This window comes from Eschrichtius robustus, chromosome X (genome assembly GCF_028021215.1).
Source record: "Eschrichtius robustus isolate mEscRob2 chromosome X, mEscRob2.pri, whole genome shotgun sequence".
Lineage (NCBI taxonomy): Eukaryota > Metazoa > Chordata > Mammalia > Artiodactyla > Eschrichtiidae > Eschrichtius > Eschrichtius robustus.
The window spans coordinates 26,799,620-26,818,803 of NC_090845.1; positions in this window are offsets into that span (position 1 = coordinate 26,799,620).

Here is a 19,184-nt window from a genome sequence, read left to right on the forward strand (position 1 = left end):
TTCATTCTTTTACATGTAGCTGTCCAGTTTTCCCAGCACCACTTATCGAAGAGGCTGTCTTTTCTCCACTGTATATTCTTGCCTCCTTTATCAAAGATAAGGTGATCACATGTGTGTGGGTTTATCTCTGGGCTTTCTGTCCTGTTCCATTGATCTATATTTCTGTTTTTGTGCCAGTACCATACTGTCTTGATTACTGTAGCTTTGTAGTATAGTCTGAAGTCAGGGAGCCTGATTCCTCCAGCTCCCTTTTTCTTTCTCAAGATTGCTTTGGCTTTTCGGGGTCTTTTGTGTTTCCATACAAATTGTGAAATTTTTTGTTCTAGTTCTGTGAAAAATGCCAGTGGTAGTTTGCTAGGGATTGCATTGAATCTGTAGATTGCTTTGGGTAGTAGAGTCATTTTCACAATGTTGATTCTTCCAATCCAAGAACATGGTATATCTCTCCATCTGTTGGTATCATCTTTAATTTCTTTCATCAGTGTCTTATAGTTTTCTGCATACAGGTCTCTTGTGTCCCTAAGTAGGTTTATTCCTAGGTATTTTAATCTTTTTGTTGCAGTGGTAAGTGGGAGTGTTTCCTTAATTTCTCTTTCACATTTTTCATCATTAGTGTATAGGAATGCAGGAGATTTCTGTGCATTAATTTTGCATCCTGCTACTCTACCAAATTAATTGATTAGCTCTAGTAGGTATCTGGTAGCATCTTTAGGATTCTCTATGTATAGTATCATGTCATCTGCAAACAGTGACATTTTTACTTCTGTTTTTCCAATTTGGATTCCTTTTATTTCTTTTTCTTGTCTGATTGCTGTGGCTAAAACTTCCATAACTGTGTTGAATAAGAGTGGTGAGAGTGGGCAGCCTTGTCTTGTTCCTGATCTTAGAGGAAATGCTTTCAGTTTTTCACCATTGAGAACGATGTTGGCTGTGGGTTTGTCATATATGGCCTTTATTATGTTGAGGTAGGTTCCCTCTATGCCTACTTTCTAGAGAGTTTTTATCATAAATGGGTGTTGAATTTTGTCAAAAGCTTTTTCTGTATCTATTGAGATTATCGTATGTTTTTTAATCCTTCAATTTGTTAATATGGTGTATCACATTGATTGATTTGCATATATTGAAGAATCCTTGTATTCCTCGGTTAAACCCTGCTTGATCATGGTGTATCATCTTTTCAGTGTGTTGTTGGATTCTGTTTGCTAGTATTTTGTTGAGGATCTTTGCATCTATGTTCATCAGTGATATTGACCTGTAGCTTTCTTTTTTTGTGACATCTTTGTCTGGTTTTGGTATAAGGGTGATGGTGACCTCGTAGAATGAGTTTGGGAGTGTTCCTTCCTCTGCTATATTTTGGAAGAGTTTGAGAAGGATAGGTGTTAGCTCTTCTCTAAATGTTTGATATAATTTGCCTGTGAAGCCATCTGGTCGTGGGCTTTTGTTTGTTGGAAGATTTTTAATCACAGTTTCAACTTCAGTGCTTGTGATTGGTCTGTTTATATTTTCTATTTCTCCCTGGTTCAGTCTCAGAAGGTTGTGCTTTTGTAAGAATTTGTCCATGTCTTCCAGGTTGTCCATTTTATTGGCATAGAGTTGCTTGTAGTAATCTCTCATGATCCTTTGTATTTCTGCAGTGTCAGTTGTTACTTCTCATTTTTCATTTCTAATTCTGTTGATTTGAGTATTCTTTTTTTTCTTGATGGGTCAGGCTAAAGGTTTATCAATTTTGTTTATATTCTCAAAGAAGGAGCTTTTAGTTTTATTGATCTTTGCTATTGTTTCCTTCGTTTCTTTTTCATTTATTTCTGATCTAATCTTTATGATTTCTTTCCTTTTGCTAACTTTGGGGTTTTTTGGTTCTTTTTTCTCTAATTGCTTTAGGTGTAAGTTTAGGTTGTTTATTTGAGATGTTTCTTGGAGACTCATAGAACACTCTCCATTGGTGAAAGTGGGGTGTTAAAGTCCCCTACTATGATTGTGTTACTGTTGATTTCCCCTTTCATGGCTGTTAGCATTTGCCTTATGTATTGAGGTGCTCCTGTGTTGGGTGCAGAAATATTTACAGTTGTTATATCTTCTTCTTGGATTGGTCCCTTGATCATTATGTAATGTCCTTCTTTGTCTCTTGCAATAGTCTTTATTTTAAAGTCTATTTTGTCTGATATGAGAATTGCTCCTCCAGCTTTCTTTTGATTTCCATTTGCATGGAATATCTTTTTCCATCCCCTCACCTTCAGTCTGTATGTGTCTCTAGGTCTGAAGTGGGTCTCTTGTAGACAGCATATATATGGGTCTTGTTTTTGTATCCATTCAGCCAGTCTGTGTCTTTTGGTTGGAGCATTTAATCCATTTACATTTTAGGTAATTATTGATATGTATGTTCCTATTACCATTTTCTTAATTGTTTTGGGTTTATTTTTGTGGGTCTTTTCCTTCTCTTGTGTTTCCTGCCTAGAGAAGTTCCTTTAGCTTTTGTTGTAAAGCTGGTTTGCTGGTGCTGAATTCTGTTAACTTTTGCTTGTCTGTAAAGTTATTAATTTCTTCATCGAATCTGAATGAGATCCTTGCTGAGTAGAGTAATCTTGGTTGTAGTTTTTTCCCCTCTCATCACTTTAAATATGTCCTGCCACTCCCTTCTGGCTTGCAGAGTTTCTGCTGAAAGATCAGCTGTTAACCTTATGGGGATTCCCTTGTATGTTGTTTGTTGCTTTTCCCTTGCTGCTTTTAATATTTTTTCTTTGTATTTAATTTTTGATAGTTTGATTAATATGTTTCTTGGTGTGTTTCTCCTTGGATTTATCCTGTATGGGACTCCCTGTGCTTCCTGGACTTGATTGACTATTTCCTTTCCCATGTTAGGGAAGTTTTCAACTATAATCTCTTCAAATATTTTCTCAGTCCCTTTCTTTTTCTCTTCTTTTTCTGGGACCTGTACAGTTTGAATGTTGGTGCATTTCATGTTGTTCCAGAGGCCTCTGGGACTGTCCTCAGTTCTTTCTTTTTTCTACTCTGCAGTAGTTATTTCCACTATTTTATCTTCCAGGTCACTTATCCGTTCTTCTGCCTCAGTTTTTCTGGTATTGATTCCTTCTAGAGAATTTTTAATTTCATTTATTGTGTTGTTCATCATTGTTTGCTCGGTAGTTCTTCTAGGTCCTTGTTAAGCATTTCTTGTAGTTTCTCCATTCTGTTTCCAAGATTTTGGATCATCTTTACTGTCATTACTCTGAATTCTTTTTCAGGTAGACTGCCTATTTCCGCTTCATTTGTTTGGTCTGGTGGGTTTTTACCTTGTTCCTTCATCTGCTGCATATTTCTCTGTCTTCTCATTTTGCTTAACTTACTATGTTTGGGGTCTCCTTTTCACAGGCTGCAGGTCTGTCCTGTTGCTTTTGGTGTCTGCCCCCAGTGGGTGAGGTTGGTTCAGTGGCTTGTGTAGGCTTCCTGGTGGAGGGGAGTGGTTCCTGTGTTCTGGTGGGTGGGGCTGGGTCTTGTCTTTCTGGTGAGCAGGGCTGCGTTTGGTGGTGTGTTTTGGGGTGTCTCTGAACTTCGTATGATTTTAGGCAGCCTCTCTGGTAATGGGTGGGGTGTGCTCCTGTCGTGCTAGTTGTTTGGCATGGGGTGTCCAGTACTGGACCTTGCTGGCTGTTGGGTGGAATTGGTTCTTAGTGTTGAGATGGAGATCTCTGGGAGAGCTCTTGCTGATTGATATTACGTGGGGCCAGGAGGTCCCTGGTCGACCAATGTCCTGAAGTCAGCTCTCCCACCTCAGAGGCTCAGGCCTGGCACCAGGCTGGAACACCAAGACTCTGTCACCCACATGGCTCAGAAGAAAAGGGAGGAAAAAAGAAAGAAAAAAAGTAATAAATAAAAAAAACATATTAGAGTAAAAAAAAATAATAATGAAAATGAAGAGAGCAACCAAACCAGTAAACAAATGTACCAGTGATAACAAGTGCTAAATACTAAGCTATGATAAACATAAATATCAGAAAGAAATCAGTCGCAGACAGCAAACCCCAAGTCTACAGTTGCTCCCGAAGTCCACCGTCTCAATTTTGGCATGATGCGTTGTCTATTCAGGTATTCCACAGATGCAGCGTATATCAAGTTGATTATGGGGATTTAATCCACTGCTCTTGAGGCTGCATGGAGAAATTTCCCTTTCTCTTCTTTGTTCGCACAGCTCCTGGCGTTCAGCTTTGGTTTTAGCCCCACCTCTCCATGTAGGTCACCCTCAGGCATCTGTTCCCCACCCAGACAGGAGGGGGTTAAAGCAGTGGCTGACTGGGGGCTCTTGCTCATTCAGGCTGGGGGGAGGGAAGGGTATGGTAGTTATTATTGGAAGGCGGGGCGAGCCTGCGGTGGCAGGGCCTGGCATGATGTTGCAACAGCCTGGGGCGCACCATGTGTTCTCCTGGGGGAGTTGTCCCTGGATCACGGGACCCTGGCAATGGCGGGCTGCACAGGCTCCTGGGGTGGGCTCGGGGGTTGTGTGGAGAGTGAGCTGTGGTTGCACACAGGATTCTTGGTGGCAGCAGCAGCAGTGTTAGCGTCTCATGCCCGTCTCTGGGGTCTGAGCTGATAGCCGCAGCTCGTGCCAGTCTCTGGAGCTCGTTTAGGCGGTGCTCTGAATCCCCTCTCCTCGCGCACCCCGAAACAATGGGATGCCTCTTAGGCAGGTCCAGACCTTTTCCCTGACTCCCTTCCGGCTAGCTGTGGCACACTAGCCCCCTCCAGGCTGTATTCACGTGGCCAACCCCAGTCCTCTCCCTCGGATCTGACCTCTGAAGCCCGAACCTCAGCTCCCAGCCCTGCCCGCCCCGGCGGGTGAACAGACAAGCCTCTCGGGCTGGTGAGTGCTGGTCGGCACCGATCCTCTGTGCGGGAATCTCTTCGCTTTGCCCTCCGCACCCCTGTTGCTGCGCTCTCCTCCGTGGCTCCGAAGCTTCCCCCCTGCCCATCCCCAGTCTCCACCAGTGAAGGGGCTTCCTAGTGTGTGGAAACTTTAACTCCCTCACAGCTCCCTCCCACTGGTGCAGGTTCTGTCCCTATTCTTTTGTCTCTGTTTTTCCTTTTTTCTTTTGCCCTACCCAGGAACATAGGGAGTTTCTTGCCTTTTGGGAAGTCTGAGGTGTTCTGCCAGTGTTCAGTAGGTGTTCTGTAGGAGTTGTTCCACATGTAGATGCATTTTTGATATTTGTGGGGAGGAGGGTGATCTCCACGTCTTACTCCTCTGCCATCTTGAAGGTCCCTGTGTGTCATATTTTTGATTCCACATGTAAGTGATATCATATGATATTTGTCTTTCTCTTTCTGACTTAATTCACTTAGTATGACAATCTCTAGGTCCATTCATGTTGCTGCAAATGGCATTATTTCATTCTTTTTTATGGCTAAGTAGTATTCCATTGTGTATATGTACCACATCTTCTTTTTTTTTTTTTTTTTAAACTTTATTTATTTATTTATTTTTGGCTGTGTTGGGTCTTCATTTCTGTGCGAGGGCTTTCTCCAGTTGCGGAGAGTGGGGGCCACTCTTCATCGCGGTGCGTGGGCCTCTCACTATCGCGGCCTCTCTTGTTGCGGAGCACAGGCTCCAGACGCGCAGGCTCAGTAGTTGTGGCTCACGGGCTTCGTTGCTCCGCGGCATGTGGGATCTTCCCAGACCAGGGCTCGAACCCATGTCCCCTGCATTGGCAGGCGGATTCGTAACCACTGCGCCACCAGGGAAGCCCCCACATCTTCTTTATACATTCATCTGTCAATGGACATTTAGGTTGTTTCCATGTCTTGGCTATTGTGAATAGTGCTGCTGTGAACATGGGGGTGCATGTATGTTTTTGAATTATAGTTTTGTTCAGGTATATGCCCAGGAGTGGTATGGCTGGATCACATGGTAGTCCTATTTTTAGTTTTCTGAGGAACCTCCATACTGTTTTCCATAGTGGCCGCACCAACTTACATTCCCACCAACAGTTTAGGAGGGTTCCCTTTTCTCTACACCCTCTCTAGCACTTGTTATTTGTAGACTTTAAAAAAATTTTTAATTAAAACATTTTTTTATTGAAGTATAGTTGATTTACAATATCGTGTTTCAGGTGTACAGCAGAGTGATTCAGTTATGCACACACACAGGCACACACGTATATACATATATATATTTTCCTTTCCAGATTCTTTTCCCTTATAGGTTATTACAAAATATTGAGTATAGTTCCCTGTGCTATAGTATCTATACTATTCTGTTGTAAACTTAATTGAATTCTAACACTTTCTAGTCTATCAGAAAACAGCAAGGAAACTGATTATTTTTTCTGCGTATTTTGAGTTGTTAGAAGCAAGATTATTGGTATAAACGGTATGTAATGCTCCGTATGTGGTTGTTGACCAATCCATAAATTTGGGATTATTCTCGAGGAAAGGAATCATATTTTATTTACTTTATGGTCCTTGGCTCTAAGCTGAGTACCTAACACTTTGTAGGATTTTACTAGATTTGTGATGATTTTTACTGTTGACTAAATTTTAAGCAAAGAACTGAAAGTTTTAAATTTGTGGCTTTAATTTAATTTCTAAAGTAAAATCACATTGATAAGCATAACTATTAACTATGTTATCATTTTTAAATGAGATGTTTCATGAGTCCCCAAAGGCTCTTCCCTTGTCTCTCAAATGTTCGGAACAAAACAAAACTAAACTAAACAAAATCACAGATAATGGCAGAGATTTTTACTTTGGGAGACTGGGGAAGCGGTTGGAACAAAGAAAGTTATGATTTTAAATATCAAACTGGTTAACGTTCTACCAAGTAAACAATGCACTTTTGGAGTATTTGGCTTTTATAATATTGTAACTAGTTGAGAAAAGTCAGCTTCTATGACTGCATCAATAATCTCCTTTCCTTTAATTATAACATTAACTGCTTCCGTTCCTTGGTGGAAAACCCAGCCTCCTCTTCGCCCCAGCATCCTGTCTGGTGAGGCCCACCTTCTCAAGCCATCTTTATTTTTTAATATTTTAGCTAACCAGTCAATGCCATCAACCCCCATGTTTTATTTAGTTGTTTAGGCTGATGTTTACTTAGAATTTACATATCATACCACAGTTGTGGTTATACTTCCCAGTAGTCTGTTCTCTGGGATTTAATAGGTGATTTAATAATTGCCTAATAATTTTCTAATTTGTGGAGCTAGTCTGAGTTAAATTACTGAATGAGCTTACTTGTGATATTTTATTGGGTTAATTTTTAGATGTTCTGTATAAATAGGGCGAGCAAACAAAAAACTACCATATTTCATTGATTCTAAGCACATATTTAACATCTCTGAGATCAGGATTTATTCTGAAAATCTATGATGTGTCATCTTTTAATTAGCAGTGTTTGATTTTTTTCTCTCACTGGTACACAGGAGAGGGTGGTTTGTTTTACATTTATTGGCAACTTGTTATTTTTTTAAATCTGGTCGTTTAGGTGACTCTAAGCAGGAGCATTTTCCATTCTGAGTTGTATAATTCTCCTTTAGGAATGTTTACAAAGTAGGATTTAAAACTTAAGATTTACTTCCTTGATATACTTTTGTCTTTAAAGTAGGACTGGTTATTTTCAAATGAAACCAAGATGCAGATGAACCTGCTTGTGTGACATAGCTCAAGGAATGCATTTGCTGGAGTTGCATAGATTCAGTGGGATCTTGACACTAACAGTAATAGGGATTTCTCTTTTATAGTTTGCATTTTCCTTGCATTTTCCAGTTATCCGACACCAGTTGAATTTTTGAACTGAATTTACTAAATGAACTGATTTTACATTGCCTGAAAGATCTGTGAGATCAGGGGCTGGGCATGTCTTGCTTACTTTTGTTTCTTCCAGTATATTAACTCTTCCTCAGCCATACATCCTCAATAAATAATCTGTAACATATTGAATTGAAGTAAACAAAACACATCCTTATGAATTAAAGTTTTTATCCCCGAAGAGTGTTGAAGACATTTAAAACATAAGTAATTTTTATTTTAATAAAGATAAACAATTAAGGAAAACCATTAGAATTGATTTTCACCCAATTGTTACAGTTTTCTTCTAGACCTGCAACAAGGCAGCTCTTTTATCCTAACCCTTTTCAGTTTTCTCTAGAGATTTCTAAGCAAGGCTGAACTGAAAATACTGGTGGTCATTTGTGATTGCCATACTAAAAGTACAGTGTGAATACTTGGAAAAGAAAATGCATCTGGACGTTTGGTTAGCTGCAGCACATTTCCCCTTTTCCCAGACAGCACCCACATACTCACTGGCCAACATCAGAATTAATGCTGTTTACTATAGTAGAAAATGATCAGAATTATTTTCAGCTTTTAATAAACACCTCAGTAGCCTTAGGGAAATTGGACACATTACTGTGTCATTTTAAAAGTATAATTATATCACCTTAATTATGTAATAAGAATGGAATTATTCATTTTAAATATTAAGAGGTGCTTTTGACTCTGAGGATTTTCTCTGCTTGTTTACCCACGTCCCTTTGCATTGCGTGTCATCTGAATGGCCTTGAAAGGGACAGTAAAAGGTATTATGGGCAAAGCTGGAGTAATTAATGAATAATGTAGTTCTTATTTTTATTTACATTGTGGATTTATATATTTGTAGAATTTAAGAAAGTGTGAGAAATGTAAAACAGCTACTCATAGGCTAGAATCCCATGTTCTCAAACAATAAAATGATTTTCTTTGAAAGAACTTTTAGAATTTTTAAGGAAACAATTCTACTTGTGGGCTTTTAAGGTAATTATTAATATTCCTTTTTAGGTTTTATAGTCATGTGTTTCAAAGTGTCTTTATCTGGAGATGCTGAGGTCAAATGAACCTTCATTGAAATCAATGTCTAATGCCTCTACATTCCAGCATAATTATTCCTCTGGTACCTACAAAAACCGTTCACCTTTTTAGTTTTCTTCCCAGGATCATTCTCCAAACCTTCCAAGACCATCCTCATTCAATGTATATTTACAGAAATGATAACAATAACAGTATTAAATTTTTATTCGGTAAGGAGAGCTGCTGAATTACAAATTTAGGATATGTCAAAAGTAAATTTAAACTATTTGATTTGTGGTTTGAGTTCCCTTTATTTGTTTGAAAAGTTGAGATTTTATTATACTAGTCTTCATATTTTGTAGAATAACATCATCTTTAACACGGACAAAAACTAATGTTTTCTTTGGCCAGCAAACAACTACTTAGACAAAATACAGTAACAATTATCCATTGCAAGAACTACTCTTTGTACAATATCTATGGTGTTATAATACCTCACATATTTATGGAAGTTGACATTATAGCTTTCAAGGTGCTTTTTCATTTTATTCTCATCATGATTCTTTGAATTAAGTGTCATTATTTAATTTGTAACAATAGGGAAAAAAGGCTTAGTAGAGGGGGCTCTGTGGCTTGTCAAAAACAATCATAGTTGTTGTACATTTTCAGTACTTTAAGCCACATTTTATGATTTTAAAAGTGCTTCCATTTCCCCCATATCAAGCTGGTTATTTGGTTGGTGCTTGGAATTGTGACTACCAACTAAATAAATATAATCTCAACAGAATGAATGATAATAAACATTATCCATGTAACAATAACTTTGTAAAGCCTTTCTGAGGGCACTTCATGTTTTGGAATTTCAGGGGATGTTTCTCCATTAGCTAGCTTTAGAAAAAAATAACCTCTGTAAAATTTTGATAGTCCTGCCCATGGTGAGAGTTATTGACAAAGCCAGGATGTGAACCACATTCTAGGCATGATCTATTTTAAAATTAAATTATCATTTTATATTAGTTGGGATGATAAAGAAAATAGGAGCCTTTAATTACGAATATGTCCTACATACAAACATGAGACCAGTCGGCACACATGTAACTTCACTCAGCAAGTGGTAAATTTGAAAGCATTTAATAGAAAGACAAGAATAAATATTAATAGGAGAATGAGAGGATTTTCCATCCCCATTTATTTATCTCACTCTAAAAATTGTTTTAAATTATTTTTACTGTAGTTATTTTACCCACTGTGTGAGAACTCAGAAGGTCCTTTGAGATAAATAGGTGAAATATTTTAGAAAATAAGACTTTTCACCTATAGAGAGAGTTTCTTTTGCCAATGCTGCATAATCAAGTTCTACTTGAGGGCCTTAATAACAATCTTTATCAGAGTCTAAAACTAATTTCTACCTTCTAGCTCTAGGTAGAATACTTATTTCTAAAATATGCTACACTTTTCACAGAGCTGAATGAAACGCTGTGCCTATTACCTTGACAATCTGGAGGTTGAATATTTGGGTTTGTAATGAAAAATATCCACAATTTTATGTGCAGCACTTTGGTGATCTAGGGGCTTGGCTAGCATCCTGGCTGGTTCACCTGCTATATGTGTGTTCTTAAACTAGCACACTCTATTTGTGTGTAAAACAGGAATTATAACACCTACCACTTAAGTTTATTGAAAGGATTTGAGCTAAGATATATAATTCACCTAACACTGATTTGGCACATTCGAGGCATTTGATGAAAAGTTGTTGTTGCTATTATTAAACTTCATAGTATTTCCCTTGCTGCCTTTAAATGCAAATGTGTACGTGCAAAGCGGCATACCAGGAATTAAAAGCTGTATGTTCAGTATGAATTTTCATTTGGATAGTGGCTTCTATTTTGTAGGGCTGCAAAAAAATTAAATAGGAGATTATCTAAAATTTTAGGGATTAAACCATTTCATCAGCAACAGGCTGCTAATTAGTTCGTTGGCAATGATACATTTTGACTGGAAGGGTGTCATCAGAAAATAGTGAAAGGGTGTGCAGTGGATGTTCTAAGCACAGAGCTAGGCACTGGGAATATAAGTGAAAAGACCAAAAAATGCTTTTATACAGTAACCTTTTTTTTTGCAACATGGGATCAGTGCAGTCTTTTCTACATATAAACTACATGCTGTGTGGGGACAACACATTTCTGCCGAGAGAACCAAATTTGATCACGATGCAAGCAAGCATATGGAAGTCTAAATAATAATGTTACAATCTGCAAGTATCCCGTGCAGTTAAGTTTACATGTAAACTTGCAGGTGCGTATATTTTTCTTTATAAAAAAACAAATACAGAGCAGGTTTTTAAGAGAATCACCAACACGAAGTGCTTTTGATTTTACATTAAAGATGATTGTTATCCCACCTCAGCAATTAGAATTCTAAATAATTATACTCTATATGATAGTTTATACCGTTAGAATGACTTGTGTTGGGTACGAGTCTTAAAAAAACCTGTTTTCAAGATGCATATTTTGGGGCTGTCTCTCATTGCACTGAATCTCTCCTCCATCTAGGCTTTCCAAAGGAGTTGTTTATATTCTTTCTTCATTTCCTCAAACTCCCACTCAGTCCTCAAACCATGCTATTTTGCCCTTTGTCTCCTTCATTCAGTCAAAGACTTCTTGCTGAGCTCATCATGACCACCTTGTTGCTAAATCCAGTAGAAATTTTCATTCCTCTTTGAAACTTGATCTCTTAGCAGTAGTGGACACTTGACCGTTCTTTTCTTCTTGAAGCACTCTCTTCAGATTGCTTCTGAAGCAGAAACTTCTAGGTTTTGTCCTCTTTTTCTTTTCATTCTCTGACTCCATTGAAGGTATATTCTCCTAGAGCACAGTCTATTCTCTTTCTAGGCAATCTCATTCATTTTACGTGCCTGGCTTTAATTGCCACTTGTATAAAACAGGATGGACTAGGTTATAGTCATAACAAACAGCCTCGCATCTCAATGGATTAAAACAATAAAGATTATTTCTTACTCATGGCACATGTCCTAGTAGGTCAGCTGGGAGCTCTACATCATGTTGTCTTATGAGACCTAGCTAATGGATTAACTTGTATCTGAAATGTTGCTAGCCTCTGTGTCACAGGGAAAGAAAATTCTAGAATTTTCACACCAGCTATTCCATGATCCCGTGTGGAAGTAACACACGTCACTTCTACTTAGAACTCTTTGGACAAAACTAACATGACTACCAAAATGCAATCCTATCATGGAGCCAGAATGCAGAGATTGAAAATATTTGATGACCACCGCAGTTAGCTTTTCTGGTTTTCAACTGTTAGGCCTGACAGCAAAAACAAACTTACTTGCTTCCCAAGGGAGACATTTCATAAATCCCATCCAAAAGTCCAAAATCTCTTATGCCAGAAAGAGAGGCGCAAGTTGAAGCAAGGACGTATGGCAAATCTAAGAATTATATCAGAAAAACAGTTATATATTTCTAAGGTATAGTATCTGCATTTTAAACTGTTGTTGACAATTGATTCACCTAATATGTCCCCATTGCATGATTTAGATAATAATCCTTCTAGCTTTCAGTATCAATTTCATCAGTGACTGCCAGCCAACCCTTTAAAGTTAAGGGGGGGCATCACCCCACTTATCAGTTCAAATTTTTGTGTCTCTCGGGATAGGCTAGGTTGTACTGCAAGTAGCAAACAATACCCAAATCTCAAGATTTCAGTGGCTTAAAAGAGAAGAGTTATTGCTCATTCAGGTTATAGGCTACACTTCCTTTGTGGGTCAGCTGGGGCCTGTGCTCCCCATTGTCCTCATTCTCGGACCCGGAGTGATGGAGCAGTTGTTATCCGGAATGTTACTGGTTACTATGACAGAAGAAGGAGGGCATTAGAGAGTCTCCCATTAGTAGTTAGATGCTCTGTCTAAAAGGGCCATGTTACTGCCTCTCCCAACTCACTGAGCAGAACTAGTGAATGCCCACACCGTGCCAGCTTTTTGCCTGTTTGCTCTGAGTCCATTCTCCACCCTTCTCAAAACCTTGCTCTGGTTTGCAAGGGACTGCATTTCCCAAGTGTTCTTGCTGTCTGGCTTCCAGGCGGTTTCGGCCATTGGGAGGCAGTGATGGGAGAATGGAGGACGGGAGGAGTGGAGAAACGAGGTTATTTCATCCTGTTTTGGAGGGAGTCTCTAGCAGCAGCAGCAGCAGCTTCTCTGTGATTTCAGCTCCAAATAGAGAGGCATGATGCAGTTCCAGCTTCCACAAATGGCTTCTGGGGTCTGGTAATACTACTGCCTGTTTGACTCTCCTCTCCTGAGGATGTGACAGACTCTTCCTCTGTTGCTCTCCGTCCTCTATTTGGCCTCTCAGCTCTTTAAACACCTGTGTGAACAGTTCCCTGTATTAAATTCCCTGTGTTTAAATGTTAAAGTGGTTTGTGTTTTAGATGAGCCCCTGACTGATAAATCCAAGTTAGGATATTCAACCCGGCCACATACCCAGAGGACAGAGAGCTGGAAATATTTGGCGGGCAGCTCTCATGACTGCCATACTACCTATTTACATTTGACTTGCAGTCTTCCTCTCGCTAGCCAGACCTCTCCTCTGAGCTCCAGGATCATATAGCCACAGAACTATCTAACCTATAACTCCTTTTGAATGTTTCAAAGGCACAGTATAGACTCAACATGTCAAGGTCACAACACATGATCAAGTCCCAGCAAACCTCATCCTCTTCTGTCCCCTCCTTCAATGAATAACAGCCCCATATGTTTTGTTAGTCAAGCAGGAAACCTGAGTCATTCTTGAAACCTTCCTCCCCCTCAGCCCATATAACTATACAATAACCATAGCTGTAACCATAATGGTAGCTATAACTGTAACCACAACCCACAAGCATAACTGTAGCTACAGTGTCCTACATCTCTTTCAATTCTCTTTGCTTCTCTAAGTTTCCACTGCTATCACTCTAATCTAAGCTCCTGCCCTCGACTGGATGATTACAGTAGCATCCTAATCTTGCTGTCATTGTCATAGTCTGACAATTGAAGTCAGTCATTTTCAAACACCTTCAAATGTTCAGTGACTTTCAGTGGCTTCCACTTGCTCCTAGGAGAATACAGTACTCCTTAACTCGGACCACGTCTCCAGCTTTGTCTCCCCCCATACTCCATCGCACTCCCTGCACTCCAGCCTCACCAGCTGCTTTAAGTCCTTTTTACTTATTGGTCCTCAAGCCCCAGCACAGCCTCAGGCTTTTGAACACGCAGTTACCATTGTCTGAACGTGTCTCCCCCGCCCCCCATGTTAATGTTTATTTAGTAAGGTTTTTCCTTTGTTGTTATATCCTCAGGCAAGCCTAAGTTGACTGTGTCACATCCCCCTGTTACCCACTTTCAGTAGTGCCGTGTACTGCTGCCAGGCAGCATTAACAGAGTTGTGATTTTATATTTTGTTGTGTGATTATTTGGTTAATGAAAATCTTCCACACTTGTCTAGTAACTCTGTGAAGTGAGAGACGATGAATGATTTTGCCAAACTTTGTATCCAGCTCCTATCAGAGTCTGGGACATAATTAGCACTCAATAAATATTTTATGAATTAGTGAATGAAAGCACTTTTCTTCTCTCCTTTTCCTTCCCTTCCTCTTTCCCCTCTCCCTTTCTTCCTTCCTCTCCTGCCTTTCCTTCCAGCCTTTTTCACCGTGTATCTACTATTGGGGAATTGCAGGTCACACATACTCATTTAACAGTTAATTCCTAGGCTATAATTATTAATGCCTCATCAGTAATTTTTTGTTGTTGGCGTAGGAATTATTCTGATAGGACGTGAGTGGTGATGGGCAGCTTTTGTAACGGGCAGTGCAGGTTTTGAAATCAGAAGAGGCTTTGAGGGACTTCCCTGGTGGCCCAGTGGTTAAGAATCCGCCTGCCAATGCTGGGGACACAGGGTCGATCCCTGGTCCGGGAAGATCCCACATGCCGTGGAGCAACTAAGCCCGTGCGCCACAACTGCTGAGCCCGAGTGCCGCAACTACTGAAGCTCGTGCGTCTAGAGCCCGTGCTCTGCAACAAGAGAAGCCACCGCAATGAGAAGCCTGCACACCTCAACCAAGAGTAGCCCCTGCTCGCCACAAATAGAGAAAGCCCGCGCACAGCAACGAAGACCCAACGCAGCCAAAAAAAAAAAAAAAGAAAAGAAGAGGTTTTGAGTCCCAGCTTTGCCACTTGCTTGCTATGCGACCCTGGTCTACTCTGGTGATCTCTCTGAACTCAGTTTTCTCCTTGGTAACATAAGAGGATAATCATAACTTACTTGTAGGCATTACATTGATGTAATTATATATCTGATGGAAGAACCTGGCATACAGAAGCTACTCAAAAAATTATAGTCATTTTGGCCTTTGTTCAAAGATAATTAAGTAATTGTAGATTTTATTAATGGCTATTAAGCAGCATAGAGGATAAGAAAATCTTTACTGAATGTCCATACTTCATGTGTGACATTCAAATCAGAAAAACATAAAAAAGGGATAATGAACGCAGTGTACAATTTTAGAGGATTAAAATACAGTTCATACTAAATACTTTATGAGAACAGTGTATATGCATGTGTATATACACACGTGTGTCTGCCTGTATTTCTGTTTCTATCTATATATGCTTTTTTTTTTGAATGTTATTTTTTATACAGCAGGTTCTTATTAGTTATCTATTTTATACATATTAGTGTATACATGTCAATCCCAGTCTCCCAATTCATCACACCACCACCACCCCTCCCCCACTTCCCCCCTTGGTGGCCATACGTTTGTTCTCTACATCTGTGTCTCTGTTTCTGCCTTGCAGACTGGTTCATCTGTACCATTTTTCTAGGTTCCACATATATGCATTAATATACGATATTTGTTTTTCTCTTTCTGACTTACTTCACTCTGTATGACAGTCTCTAGACCCATCCATGTCTCTACGAGTGACCCAATTTCGTTCCTTCTTATGGCTGAGTAATATTCCATTGTATATATGTACCATATCTTCTTTATCCATTTGTCTGTTGATGGGCATTTAGGTTGCTTCCATGACCTGGCTATTGTAAATAGAGCTGCAGTGAACATTGGGGTGCATGTGTCATTTTGAATTGTGGTTTTCTCTGGGTATATGCCCAGTAGTGGGATTGCTGGGTCGTATGGTAGTTCTATTTTTAGTTTTGTAAGGAACCTCCATACTGTTCTCCACAGTGGCTGTATCAATTTACATTCCCACCAACAGTGCAGTTTTCTTCTGTGAAAATTTTGTAATTGCATCCGTTGTTGTCGTTTTTTTCACCAACTTTTGTATTGTTTAAAACCTTTGTGGGTCAAATGTTTTTAAAGTGTTTTTTTAGTCTCTGGAAAGATAATTCCACTGGAACGCCTTGATCTCTTACTCAGAGGAAAAGTAGAGGAAAGAAAAAGTGTGTGCCTCATTAATGGTACCCCTAACAATGTCTGTCTTTGTGGGGGTGAGAATTGATGTCATTTTTGGCAGCTACACAGCTGACACTGTTCTGTGACATTGCAACATATTCAGTACATGCCTAATAGGAAACCCTTTTCCAAGTGGTAAACAACCCTTCACAAGGCAGCACTGGCAAAGCTAGGTTTTGCCATCCAAAAGGAAATCAACAGGACAGTCCTTTTCTCTTTACTTAAAAAATGTATATGCCTTTAATGATGTGTTATTCTTTAAGCCATCTGCAGATGTGCTGTCCATCCAAATTGCCAGGGTTAAATTGTTGATTTTTAAAAATTGTTGTGATTATCTCATTATGCTTTTGTCATAAAATGACTCATTTCACGTAGCAGTTAACTCCAGGGAATGTCATCTCAAGACCCAAGGCGAACCTAGCCTTTTGACGAAGTCCTGCTTTAGAATGGCAATAAACACATTTTGCCCATTTGCAGGTATTTCAAGTATCAAATTGGATGAATCTTTGTAATTTTCTTCTACTGAACTGAGTTCAAGTGAATTTGGTAGGATTATTAGGATGGAATAACAACAGTGACTTACAGAAGGAACAAGCAAGGCCGGTGTAATTGATCGAGAGATGCTCAGACCCTTCATTTTTGAGCACGAAGCCCTGCTCTGTGATCCGACGATTGAGTCCTTCCCTGCATACAGCACCCAGCTATTTTACTTTGAAGGCACTAACTGCATCTTTTCAATCAGTATTCAATTATGCAAGACAAGGAATGCTGGCTAAGTAACTGTGTCTACCTGCTTAGGAAATGTATTTCCAGAAAGAATTTGTCAGGGCTCCTGGGTTAGTTGATCTTTCCCACCTCTGGTTGAATACCTGCCCAGCTGCACTTGTTGAACGTGTACCATTACCTTCCTGCAGAGCCTCTCGTGTGGTGGCATGTTTCTTGCTTTTCCTCTGGAAGCACCTTTCTCAGCTCCATTCCTTGCCATCTTTGACTCCTGTTACCCAGGAAACCAGAGAACATTCTCCCTAGCTGCACTTCACTTTCCTGCCTTCTCATATAGGCCACTGCCAAACAGCTGCTTTGTTTCAATCCTGCGTTATATGCTTGCATTGGTCTTTGTCCTTTCTCCCTAAGCCTCAGGAGTTTTGATCACGTTCCTTTTTCAGTGAGGCTGACTAGATGTTGTAATTTCATAAATTAAGCATCACTCTTGTTTTGTTTCACTGAAAACTGACTTAACATGTTAGTCACTCTGGCCCAACCTGCTGGGCAGGCATGAGGTTATTGCTTCCTAAACCACCTTCTAATTTTAAAAATAGGAAGATTTCACAGGTCAACACATAGGCAGTATGAACTGGGGAGCTTTTAGCATATTAATTGGGCTCTAAAGAATTCGCTACAGTTAATGAAAATTGTGCTTGTTATCTAAGATAAATGGAGGGTGCAACTGTACCATACTTAGGACAATTCAAAAAACAAAACAACATAAAAGAGGTAAGCAATGAATAAATGGCTTGTTACTCATATTATGAGAGTTTTTAATCCATTTAATTTCATTCCTATATGTCTCAGCCAATTCAGGGATACCCACAGCCTGGTTTCATTGGCAGATTGACTGTCTTGCTGGCTAGGAGGAAAAAGACAACAGACTTTCTGACTGATCCCAGATTTCCATCAGTAGCAAGTTCCCTTCGGTTTTGGAGCTCACATCTACTGTCCTGATTTTTTCTGTTCTGCTTTTCTGGGTTCTCTGGGTATCGTGCTTTGTGGATTCTACTTTTGACCCAGCTGATTTTTAACCACTATTTCGTCCTGATCGTCAGTGTCTCCTTGTCTTTTCATACCCGTTACAGTTTTTTTAACTTGACATCTAGTTGAGTGTCTCTTGACTTTTTGCTGGGTTCCCACTTGGGCTCATTCCTGACCCCAGTCCTCAAACTTGGCCTTTTGCAAGGTATATCGAGTAACAGAAGTACTCCATATAGACCCTAGTACAGTGTTCCTGCACAAAAGCCTTCATCATTTGGCAAACAGACGATAAGGAGTCTATTATTATTTTTACTTTTCACTTCATTATTACTAGTATTAGAAAATACTTTATTAAGCTTTTGCAACATGTTAGACCTTGTGCTAGGAGTTCTTTATTTCATGTGTCGTTTAAGTCTCATACCATTTTACAGAGGAGGCACAGAGAGGCTATGTTACTTCCCCAAAGTCACACAGTTATTGAGTGAAGGGGCAAGAATTTGAATCTTGGCAGTCTGACTGCCTATTCCATACTTTTATCCTTGACACTGTAACACACTAAATTATACCACATGGATCTGCTCTTAAATTGGACTTGCAGGGTGTTACCTTTGCCCTGTAAGGTAGAACCTTGAAGTTTTTAGAATTTTCTTGGTTTTTATTTGTTTTCTGTTTTTATGGGTCAGTTTTGGTTTAAGAGTATAAAAAAGTAGAATGATGAAAGTTTGAACTAAATCTTATACAACTTAATCATCTTCAGAAGTCTGATTTCTAATGATACATAAAAATAATCACAAATAGTCATTCATTCCACAAATTCAGCAGCTGTTTGCTATCTGCTCTATGCCAGCAATGATGGAAGGCTCTGGGGAGTCAAGAGTGAACAAAAAGGATTCTCCTTTCATAAAGTTTACATATATAAATTGGACATTGGCCCAGCCATGAAGTGAGGTATACCTTATGTGAATTTATTGATCCTCAAATTAAACTGTTAAGCAAACTAGCAAGATATATGTAGAATGATTAATGCATTCTGTGGCCCTCAATAAATGGTAGTTTTACAAATAAAGTATAGGTAATTTGATTAAATATTATAAGAGTTTAACAATTAATAAAATACTTTAAAAGAGAGGCTGTGACAAAAAATGATAGATGATTTT